This window comes from Loxodonta africana, chromosome 18, assembly GCF_030014295.1.
Source record: "Loxodonta africana isolate mLoxAfr1 chromosome 18, mLoxAfr1.hap2, whole genome shotgun sequence".
Taxonomy (NCBI): Eukaryota; Metazoa; Chordata; class Mammalia; order Proboscidea; family Elephantidae; genus Loxodonta; species Loxodonta africana.
In genome coordinates, this window is record NC_087359.1 from 47,096,889 (window position 1) to 47,108,144 (window position 11,256).

General features: G+C 51.4%; 1 protein-coding gene across 1 annotated transcript in view; it reads right to left on the reverse strand.

Moving 5' to 3' along the window:
- CUEDC1 (CUE domain containing 1) overlaps positions 1-7,010 on the reverse strand; it is a 97,174-nt gene extending 90,164 nt beyond the window's left edge. Inside the window, exon 1 of the mRNA XM_064271286.1 lies at positions 6,943-7,010. The gene's annotated coding sequence lies outside the window, so the exon portion shown is untranslated. The remainder of the gene's footprint in view (positions 1-6,942) is intronic.
- Between the last annotated feature and the right edge of the window lie 4,246 nt (positions 7,011-11,256).

Below are 11,256 nucleotides of genomic sequence, written 5' to 3' on the forward strand. Positions count from 1 at the left end.
GGAAAAATGACAGCTTATGGTTCTGAGAGGGTGCACCAACATGTAAGGGTTCGCACTTTGGCAACTATCAGCTCGCAAACTTTAATTTGACTTAAAGAAAAAGAAAAGTCAAATGCAAGAAAGTACTGCATAACAGGGGCTGATCTGCAATATATGTTGACCCTGTGGTTTACTTAAACCTTGCTTTCCTCTCCGGTCTACACCTGCTCATGGCAAGTCCACTTCACCAGGTAATGTGTAGCTTTAGAACTTCCCTATGACCCCTGGCCCGAGGCTCAGCATCCTGTAACTGTGCAGGGGGCTTTCCCCTACGCACAACTGATATCCTCACATGCCCCCTCATCACCTGTCCCAGCCTCCAGACACATGAACACTCAGTCGCTGTCTTCCTCGACTCCATCTCTGACTCATCACCTTCCTCTCCCAGCGCTGTGCACAGTTCTCTGCACACCCACCTTGCCATCAGCCACACAGCCAATGGTGAAGCTCTGTCCCAGCCTCCCCCGTCGCTCTCACAGACTCACAGACTCTCTCCCTCTCTCTAGCTCGCTTGCTGTCTCAGCTCCTGGTACAGCCTGAAACCGAAAGGAATCTCAGACCTGAACAAAGTGAAATCATTTCCTGCACCATCAGCCTACATGACCACAGAGCATCCTCTCCTCAGCAGAGCTCCACGAGTCCAGCTTACTGGTCTTCGGAAAAAAACACAGCTTTGCAGGTGCCGGGCTTGAATCGAATGCTTCCTTAATGAATAGGGAAAGACGGGTTAGAGGAGGAAGCTAGAGTTCTTGCCATCATGTTTCCATACCATGCTGCTTCCTTTTAATTTGCACAAGTCAATTTAAATTCATCCCAGGAACTAAAGTTCATTGTCCAGCATCAGTTCATATCTGGCTCGTTCTTCATCAGATTTCCTCCTGAGAACAAGCCTTCTTCTCTTCTGAGATCTGTGCAGCCATCTTGCTGGATGCAGCTACCCTACGTGCTTCTCCTGAATTTGAAAAATGCAGCCTTGACTTTTGTGCTAGGATTAAAAGCAAACGAATGAAAAAGCAAAAGCCATTTTAAGCAAACATAACGTCAGCCCTTGAGGACCTTTCTAATAATTATAAATATTGAGAAAGATCCTAAACTGGGTTTTGTTCAGCTTCCCCTCGCCCCCAGCACACTTTTGGGCTGTCTCTCTCTGGTCCTGAGGGTTATCATGAAATGATTCTACAGTTGGCTTAAGCAAAACAGAATCAGAAGGGTAAATGCGCCGCCGCCCGAAAAAGTGTATGTCAAAGAGAAATGACTTCTGGATTATCTGCTATTTCCTTATTCATTCAACAAAGGTTGTTGAGGGCCTTGTGTGTGCATGAAACTCTTTTAGGCCCTAGGCCAGCAGGGTGAATAAGAAGACTCACTAGGTCCAACTGGGAACGCCAATTTTAGAGTTGCAGATGGGAGCTGGTGCCTCCTATAGTTCTGACACACAGACAAGAGGTCAGCTCCTTCCTACTTTCCTGCAGCTCTCCTCACATGGCGTGGACCCCAACCTGTAGGGCTGTGGGCCACTCTCAGTAAGCATCCCCTCTGACTGGGGTCAATACAGAGTGACAGGCTCAGGTGTTGGGCAGTTTCTTGCAGATCCGGTTTGTGTCTAAGTATTGGATGAGCAGGTCAGTCTCACTAGATATTCTTCAATCACTTCAACAGTAAAATGAGGACTCAGGAGAGTTGAGCAATCTTCTAGGTCTAGCTCAAAAATTCCAGCTCCTCTTACCCTCTCCTATCACTGAGCTGACATGGACTTCTGGGGCCTGCACTTCATCTTCCTATCTCCAGATGGAATCTCTTAAACCACAAAGACAAAGGAAAATTGTTCCCATTTCCCAAGACCTTCAGGGGAGGCCATTCCCCTCCACTCCTATGAGTCACTTGTTCTTACACCTCACATCCTATCTGGAACGCTCTTCTCAGACCTTCCTTGAGTCCTTCCTCCGCAATTCGAATGCATTTGCCTCTGGTTCTGTTTCTAAGTACAGAGAGTCAGGAGTGAATCACTGTGTTCTGAGCAATAACTCTTACGAGATTTTTATTTCTTCAGCATGTACACTGCAGGCATTACAGGAGGTGACAGTGATTCTTGGCTATTAAAAACCACAACAGCGTCAAGGAAGCCAACCATACTTCCCAGTTCCTGCCTCACCCTGCAAAGAAGCTGCAGGATTCAGAAAACATGACCCTCCTCTAATGTCCACACACTGGCCACTCAGCTCATCCCATGGCAAGACCAAAAGCCCAAGAGGCACAGCCACCTTTATCCTCATTCAGCTCAAGTGTTTCCTCCTCCAGGAAGCATTCCCTGCCCCAACTCTGCTTCTCGGTGGCAAAGTGCACCCTTCTGCAGTACTTTGTCTTATCACTGCACTTGCCATGGCAACTGGAATTCTCGGCTTACATGTCTGTGCCCCTACTAGGCTGTGGGCATCTTGATGGCAGAGGCCATACCTTAGTGACTTTTGTGTTCTGGGCTAGATCCCAGTAACGTCTGGCACTTGGCCAGTGGTTCTCAGCTGATTTTGCTAAGCTGAGCCCTTCGGGCATGTTCCAACAAGACCTGGACTTTGCATTGGCAGCCCTATGAACAGAGCACCCTACACCCCCTTCCCCACCGTACCCTGCTCCGCTCTCATCTCCAGCTCAGCTCAAAGAGTCTGAGAATTCCTCTACATTGTGAGCTCTGCAGCCACCCTTCCTAGGTTCAAATCCTGGCTCTGCCACTTTCTAGCCATGTGATCTTGGGCAAGTTATTTAACTTCTTTGTCCCTTAAGTGTGTTTCCTCATCTGAAAAATGGATATAAATTTCATAGGGACATGAGAGGATTCAATGAATTGATTCAAGGGAAAGCACTTAGAATGGGGCCTGACCCAAGACAAGGGCTCAGTGAGTGCTGGAGTTACGACTGTCCAAGCCCATTTCTTCACAGAAAACGCCCCTCTCCTCCACAGCTTCCACTCTTGACTGCTTATTGGGCCTGCCCTCAATCCCCTCTCATTAGGGTCCCTTCCTCTAGGCCCCTTTTGCCCCACTCCTCTAGGGACCAATGTTAACATTAACAGAAAAAGCCATTCGAGCCTCCTCACTCATTTGCCCTCCCCACTCCTGCCCCCAGTTTATAGGGCAAATTCCCCAAAGAGAAGGGCAGTCATTCAGTTTCACACCAGCAGGGCTACAAATGCTGAGTCACTCAGCCCCCAACTCTGCTTAGCTGTCACTCTGGACATTTCAGCACCCCCCTCCACTGTGCAGTCCCTCTCCTCATGATTCCACAGTCTTACCCTGCCCCTCACATCCCTCCCAAAGCCAGCCTCAGCCTCTACAGCTCTCACCAAAGGTTCATCCTGATAATAAGAAGCCTGGGAACTTTAGCACTCTTGTGCAGAAATAATAATAATACTGATGATGATAGTTTCTATGTAGAAAAGAGCGTCCCTGGTGGTGTAAATGGTTAATGCCCTCAGGTGTTAACTGAAAGGTCAGAGGTTTCAGTCCACCCAGAGGTGCCTTGGATGAAGGGTCTGGCCATCTACTTCTAAAAAATCAGCTACTGAAATCCCTACAGAGCAGTTCTATTCTGACACACACCATGAGTCAATTCTGATTTGATAGCAATTGGGTTTTTTTTCTTTTTTAATGCAGGGAAAGCTTACACTATTTCTGACGTACATGCACTTATCTCCTTTAACTCTTTCTAAAGATGAGAACCTGAGACACCAAAAAATTATGTGACTTACAAAATTACAGAAAGGCAGAGAGCTGGGATGCTAACTGGGGATGCCTAACTTCAGCTCCCAAACTCTTAACCTCTAAGCTATGTTAGAAATGGGCACAAAATGCTTGGTTTGCCTCCTAGGAGGTGGTTAGACTACTGGGACGGAAACTTTCTATTCCACCAATCATCCCTCAAAAGCCTTCAATGCTGCCGTAATAGAAGCAAAATGGTCACATTTTACAAAAAGGGCGTTTATGTGTACAAGCAGTTACCGTATTTATCATTTATGATATGTTTTAAAGATAAGAACAACAGATGCATTTTTAGGAGTTCATAACACTGCTCTGACACATCAGAGGGACACTTACTGGGAGGCTGGAGGCAGAGGGGATGAGAGAAACACTCACTGAGCAGACAGGACTAGCATCCTAAACTCACCAACCTGTGGCAGGCAGGGCCACAGCAGACAGCTAAGTTCTGGCCACTGAGGAAGGTGAATCCTTAGTCCCGGCTACAGAGCCCTTGCATGCCACTGGCCCACAGCATCTCCAAGCCCTTTATGGCTCTTACTTCCCATAACTGTAAGAGCTAGCAACACGGAGGCATCACCTCCTCCACATCACCCTGTATAGTCAGAGACAGAGATAACCCCTGTCTGACCCCCAGTGTCCTGCCCCCAAGGCCCGAGAATACTCCTGCCAATATCGTGCATTTACTCAAGGGAGAGTAAACGTAGGAAATGTTGAAGGAAGAAACATATGTGAGTGCTACCATATGCCAAACACCATGCTTGCTAGTGAAAAAGAAAAATCCCCATTAAGCCGCAGTTCTCTTGGGGAGACTTGAGGCTAAGGGGACCTCTCAGTACCAAGACACAGAAGTCACAAATGACAGTCCCCAGTAAAGGCTCTTCTAGATGCCCAGCAAGTGTAAATGCCACAATACCTGAGCAGCAGCTCAGGGCCCAGTGAGCCATGGGTAAGAAAGAAAAGGTAGGCCAAGCCTCCTGGGGCTGCACTGGGGATGATGACAGCCATCCCCTCTGGCTACCACCTGCTTTTTAAAGTCCGAAGGGGTCTAAAGAACCTACAATACCCAGACCTCAGTATCTGACAATTCTGTGCCAAGGCCTTGTCAGGTGGAGAAGCTTCTTTAACACATTCTCCACTGAAGCACCTCCTCCCACCTCAACCCCACTTCCCCAAGAGTGAGCTGGGACTCAAAGGGTTTGGCTCTCATGCCCAGTAAGGTATCAGAAAATCCATGCCTCACCTTAATCCCCTTATTTACCTCTAATTCAATAGGCCTGCAGAGTACCCAGAGCCTTCCTCCATATTAGAGAAATCTGCCCCTGGAAAGGGGCTACCCTATCTGCCCACCATCCCCTGGCTAGCTGTAGGGTGCTGGAATTCTGGTCCAGAGTTTCCTGGTCCCTGTGGCCACAAGCCCAAAATTGCACAGAAGGTCATAAGAAAAAACCTCTCCAAGAGGTCTTGTCACCCTGGAATTAGTCCCTGACCCGTAACAGAGAGAACTGTTCTGAACCACAAACTTCCCAGCAGGAGTCTTAAAGGAGTCCCAGTTCCAAGGGGGTATATTAACCCTCGAATCTGAATACAAAATGTGTCCCTGTACGTGTTCGTGTTTCCAAGAAACGGAGGAGTCAGCAATCTCACTAGATTCTCAAAGGGGCCTATGACCCCAACCTGGGGCCCGAAGTCCTCTCCCAGTCCCATCACCACCCCTGGGCCATCCTAACCATCTAGGATCTATTCACAATGTTCCCTGTCTTCTGCTCCTCCCAGCTGCAGAGAGTGCAGGACAAACTTAGGCCTCCTGCACACACCCTCCAGCTTCCTGGGATCATGTGCTAGGCTGCTCCCAGCAAAGTCTATCTGGGAGGTGCTACACTTGACTGAAGCTGAAGTCCCAACTGCATCCACCCCCAGGAAGAGCCAGTCAAATTCTACACTCAATCCACAGGGGTCAAACTTCCAAAGGAGAACTCCAGGTGCCCTTCACCTTTTTCAGGCACACCTGGCTAACACCCCTAGGCTATACCAGAGAGGAGTGTGCTGGGCAAAGAAAAGAAACGAGAGGCCCAGAACATCTCCCTGAGTCCTTTCTCCTGGGCCAGATCGCCAAGGTCGCAAGATAGCCAACCCGAAGGCTCACACTTCTCACTCCATGATGCTCCTGCCTCTGAGAGTGAGGTGAGAAGTGAGATGGACAGTCTTCTGTATCTTGTCTCACCTCGAGGACCTCTTACTCCTAAACTCCCGGTTATTCCGTCCACCCTCACCAAAATAAAAAAATAAAGAGGAAAATCTAAAACCCGCCTCTCCCTAACACAAATCCCTTTCCAGCTCTTTTAATTTCAGTGTAAATAGTCTTGAGCTAAAACTTTTCTTTTTCAAGGGGAATTGAAATGTGAGAGCCGGTGCTAGGTGTAAGACAACAATGCAAAGGCTAAAACCAAGAAGAAAGAACGAATAAAGGCACACACCAATCCCCTGGAGCTTAGCGCCCCGGGCACACAGAGCTGGAGGGGCGGGGGAGCAGGGGCGGGGGCAGAGCGTGCTGAACTTTTCCTGTCGAGCCGCCGGGAGATGCAGCTCCCAGGGGACGGGGTGGGACTAGGAGAGGCTGCGCCGACCTATGACATCTGCGGGGGCAGGAAGCGAACCTCCCCTCCCCCTAAAAGGACCTGTGCTCCCAGCAGGCGCCCCCGCCTGCCCGTCACCGCCCAGCCAGCGCCCCCCGGCCTGGGCAAAACGGGGAGGGGCGCCCACACAAAAGGGGGGAGCGGCCCGAGAAGGGGCTCAGGGCGACGCAGCTCCAGGAGGCCTTGCTTCCCTGCCTGGCCCCGCCAGCCCGCGACCACCCTCTAATCCCGCGGCTCCGCACCCAGCCCCCCAGATACCCGCATGCCCTCCGAGCCAGGGCCTGGGATATGGTGCAGGCTCGGGAAGAAAGGGAGGGCCGGGACCTGCGGCGCGCGACTGGGGCGGCGGGGGCTCCCGGGAACCGGGGCAGCAGGACCGGGAATCAAACTCGCGACAGCCCGGCCCTCCCGGCGGCGCCCTGGCGCTCGGTCCCGAGAAGGTGGGGCCGCTGGGCCGGCAGGGACTGCGCGCGGGGCGCCCGGCGGGCTCCGTGCCGGGAGGGGAGGGAGGGTCTTACCGAGCAGCGCCACGCGCGTCCGCTCCCCGCGGGGCGGTCGGCCGGCCGGGCTGGGGGAGGGGCGCGAGCCCGCGGCGGCGGCGGCGGCCGTGGGCCCGGTCGGCGGCGGCTGGGCGTGGGAGGCGGAGAATGCGAGGCCAGGCCAGCTTCCTAGCGGCGGGCGGCGAGTAATGCAGCTGTCCCTGCGCGGCCGCCGGCAGGGCCCACAAGTGGGGCCGCGCGGGGAGGAGCGGGGCTGCGGGCGGGGGCGGGGGCCAGGCGGCGGCGCCCCCAGATCCTCTCCGGCGGCTCGACTCCTTTCCAGAAAGGAGGGAAGCCGAATGGGGGTCCGGAAGCCAGTCCAGCTGCGGGGGGCGGGGGCGCCGGGTGAAGATTAGGAACCCCCCGTGGCACCCCCGCGCCAGCCGCAGTGACTCCCCAGCTTGCGAGCAGGAGGACAGGAGCCGGGAACCTCCCTCTCTCGGGCCGATGGGGGTGCGGGGCGTCCTGCCCCTACCGACTCCGGAAGCAGCGCCGAGAAGGCGAGCCTGGAGGGGGTGGGGCGGGGAGACCCTAGACCTCGGCTGGGAGCGGAACTGAGGAGCAGGGCTGGCCTGAGAGGTTGCAGATGGACCAAGAACCTAGAGTGGGGCTACAGAGCGTGGACGCACACCTGGGACTTGGGACAGCTAAAATGCGAGGGAGGGGGCGGCTCCCTGGGATTCAGGGCCCGTGAAAGGAAGCAAAATAAAGTAGGGAAGAAATCAAAGATACTACACATTCACCCCTCTTCCCCCAACATCCCTGATCGCTATAGGGGCTTCTGAGCCCTGGGAAGATTTTGCACAATAACTTATTTAATAAATGGGAAATCGGCTTTGGTTATCCTTTCCACATGGTTTGGTTTCAGATTCCCATCTGGGGGTGACAGGAGTGGGGCAGGAGCCCTGGTGGTGCAGTGGTTAAAGAGCTTGGCTGCTAGCCAAAAGGTCGGCGGTTGCAATCCACGAGCCCCTCCTTGGCAACCTACGGGACAGTTCTCTGTCCTATAGGGTCGCTATGAGTCGGAATCGACTGGACGGCAATGGGTTTTTTTTTTTTGGTTGGAAATGGGGCAGGTGGTGACTGCTAAGTACCCTTCTCCGGAAGACTAAATGTCTAGCGGATCTGAGGGAGGTGGAGGCCAGAATGGGGTTCCAGCTCTACCCCAGGCAGCTTGCCAAAGGGTCTGCACCTTCTGCTGCCTCAGAGCACTTGCCCATCTGGGCCCAGACCCCAGGGAATAACTCCTTCTCCTCTCCTGTAGGGCTTGTGATCTGCTAGCCATGCTGAGAGATGAACATGCTCAGCCACAGAGACATCTGATGGTAAAAACCACAAACCAAAGTTCCCCAGACACCAACATGCTTCCATCATTTGCATGTCAAGGGTGAGTTTCTCCAGCAAGTTGAGACCCTGGGAGGGGCGGAAACCTCAGAACTGCGTCCTCCTTGGATGGCCAACATTAGGTTGCCAAGGCAGCAGCATGCTGAGCAGAGCTCCAGTACTGGGTTCGCAGACCCCTCTGAGGACCGCTTCTCCCGCCCATGCTCCCTCCTTCACTCTGTGGTGCATCGATGTTAGGCAGCCCTCGGACTCCCAGAAGGTGGTCCCTAGACCCCAGATTAAAACCAGTTGCCATTGAGCCAGTTCTGATTCATGGCAACCCCATATGTATCAGCCTAGAACTGTGCCCCATAGGGTTTTCAATGGCTGGTTTTTTGGAAGTAGATCTCCAGGAGAGGTGCCTCTGGGTGGATTCGAACCTCCAATTTTTCGGTTAGTAGCCGAGCATGTTAACTGTTTGCACCACCCAGGGTCTCCTAAGCATAGGTTAAGAAGCCTTAATCTAGCAGGAACGACCCGTGCCTCTATGCTAACTTCCTGAGAGTTGTAACTGAGAGCTCAGGATTTATCCTTCTCTTTAGAGTTGAGTCTAGATTACGTCATCAAGTGTGTTACCTTACGTTTACGCACGGTGCAGTTCATCTGCCACTTCCCTGCTCACTTGCAAGATCCCCTTGCAGCTCATCTCTGTCGCCTTGGCATTTGGGGATTCAGACGGTGCATCTGCAAACTTGAAGATTTCCCTGTTTGCGCTTGCCCCTGTGTTGCTCATAAAATTTTTAATGTTTTTTTATTACATTCTTCAAAGAAAACCAATCACTGCAGTGGATGCTTTTTGAAGCACAGTCTTCTAAGGCTTTGCTAGCACTCCTCTGGCTCAGTGGCTGGAAGCCACTCCCTTGCACTCTACTGGTTGTCAGGGTTTGTTTATTCTCCCTTCACTCTCCTCTTCCCTCATTCCTCACCTCTGCCTTGGTTCAGGGCCCTATTATCTTCTCCAAGGATGAGATGCCCCTTTTGCTTTAAGCCCACCCCTCCTGCCTGTTTCAAGAGACTCTATTCTTCCTTTCTCCCCTGCTTCACACCTGCAACCACTACAAAATGTCCCCCTACTAAGAAAATCTTTCCCCAGCTCTGTCCTGCCTTCAAGCCATTGCCCTATTTCTCTCTTCCTTATTCATCAATAAACTTCCTCTAAAAAGAAGCCATATTAATCTCTCCATGTCCTCAACCCCTATTTGATCTTTAACTTCCTGCAATCTGGTTTTTGGCCCCATCATTCCACGGGCAGCTCTCAAAAGAAGGCACCAGTTGCCTCAACCCATGGTCACCTCTTCCCTACACCTCCCCTGGCCCCCACCCCCATTCCCATTGCAGCCCACAAACCCCTCTTCCGAAATGTTTTTACAAAAGGAATAGAGTGGAGAGGGTACTGACTTCTGACTGCTCCACTTGGAAGCTGTATGGCTTGGGGCCAGTCATATCCAGGTGTCTGTGGCTATGACTCCATGTCCCAGTTTCCTCTTGTACTTGGAGCTAACACACAATGCCTACCTGAAGGGACTGTGGTAAGAAAAAAAAAATTTTTTTTTTTTTTTTTAAATAGTGAGAATTAATTCGATCAATACACATGAAGCGCCCAAACCAGTGTCTGGCACCTTAAATGTTCAATAAATGCTAGTATTGTTATTAATAGTACTACTGCAGCTGCTCCCAGGTGGAGGGTGCTGATGACTCCCAAATCTATACCTACACCTCGCTCCCTCTCTTGACCCCCTGCCTGGAATGTATAGCTGCCATTGGACAGACTGTGCCACAGCCACCTCACCTTTAGCATGACAGGTGTGGCACCCGTCATCTCCAAACCCCCCTTTGCTAGCATTCTCTGTCCTGGGTAAGGGCACTTCCCATTCACCTGAGCTAAAATCTTTGGCAGCTTTCCTCCTCTTCCATTCAAACCCCTAGCCAAACTCAGGCCTTTTTACTTCTTAAGTTTTCCTAATCTGTCCTGCTTCCATTCCCACTGCTCTGGTCCCTGATTCAGGTCTGCCACCAGGCCCCCAGCCCTTCAATCTATCCTCAATGCTAGCAGTTATTTTTCTGCAGCATACATTGATAATGTGTCTCCCCTATTGCAAAGCCATGGATGACTCCCCATTGCTTGGAAAATGAAACTCTAAATCCCTAGAGGGGCCCTTCCCACTTTGCCTTTATCCTACGTTCCAGGACCTCCTACTTCTGTCCTCATCCCACCCACCGTACCACCGAGCCCCATGCTAGAACCTCCTAAGAACATTTGCTCTTCCACAGAGTGAATAGGAAGGTAATGACAGCCTCCTGTTAACACTGGGTATAGTAAGTGCAAATAAGTGGGAGTGTATGTTGTTATCTGCAGTGTCTCACCTCTAATTATGAGAATGATGCTGGTGGACAGCTTTTGGGGCCTGGGTTGGAAATGATGGGTTCCAGCTAGACCATAGGGAAAACAGGACATTTTCCTTCTAGAATTTCCTCAGCCCAAGACAAATGTCAGAACATTAATGGTGGACAAGAATATATAGCCATGGCTTTGGAACCAACCACATTGTCCCAACCACCAAAAGACTGTTTCCTCCTCTCCAGGACCAACAAAGGCAGTTCAACAAGGCCCAAGGTGGAAAAGAGTGTGGCTTAACCATCCAAATAATGAGGGTAATCTTGGCCCTTTCTCCATCGTCACCAATTTGACCAAGAACTTGGAGAAAATGTTTTGAAAATCGGTAGCATCACTTGAGGGTTTTGAAAGAACTCAAAGGTGATACATGGAACCTGCAGCCAAAAGAAAATGAGTAAACTACCCCCTTCTGGGATAATCACTAGATGGATGCCTGTGGAATCCTCATCTGAGAGAAGGGTTCCTGGAGACCCTCACCCCTTCCCCAGTACACTAGCAGCAATGTCATGCCTGGG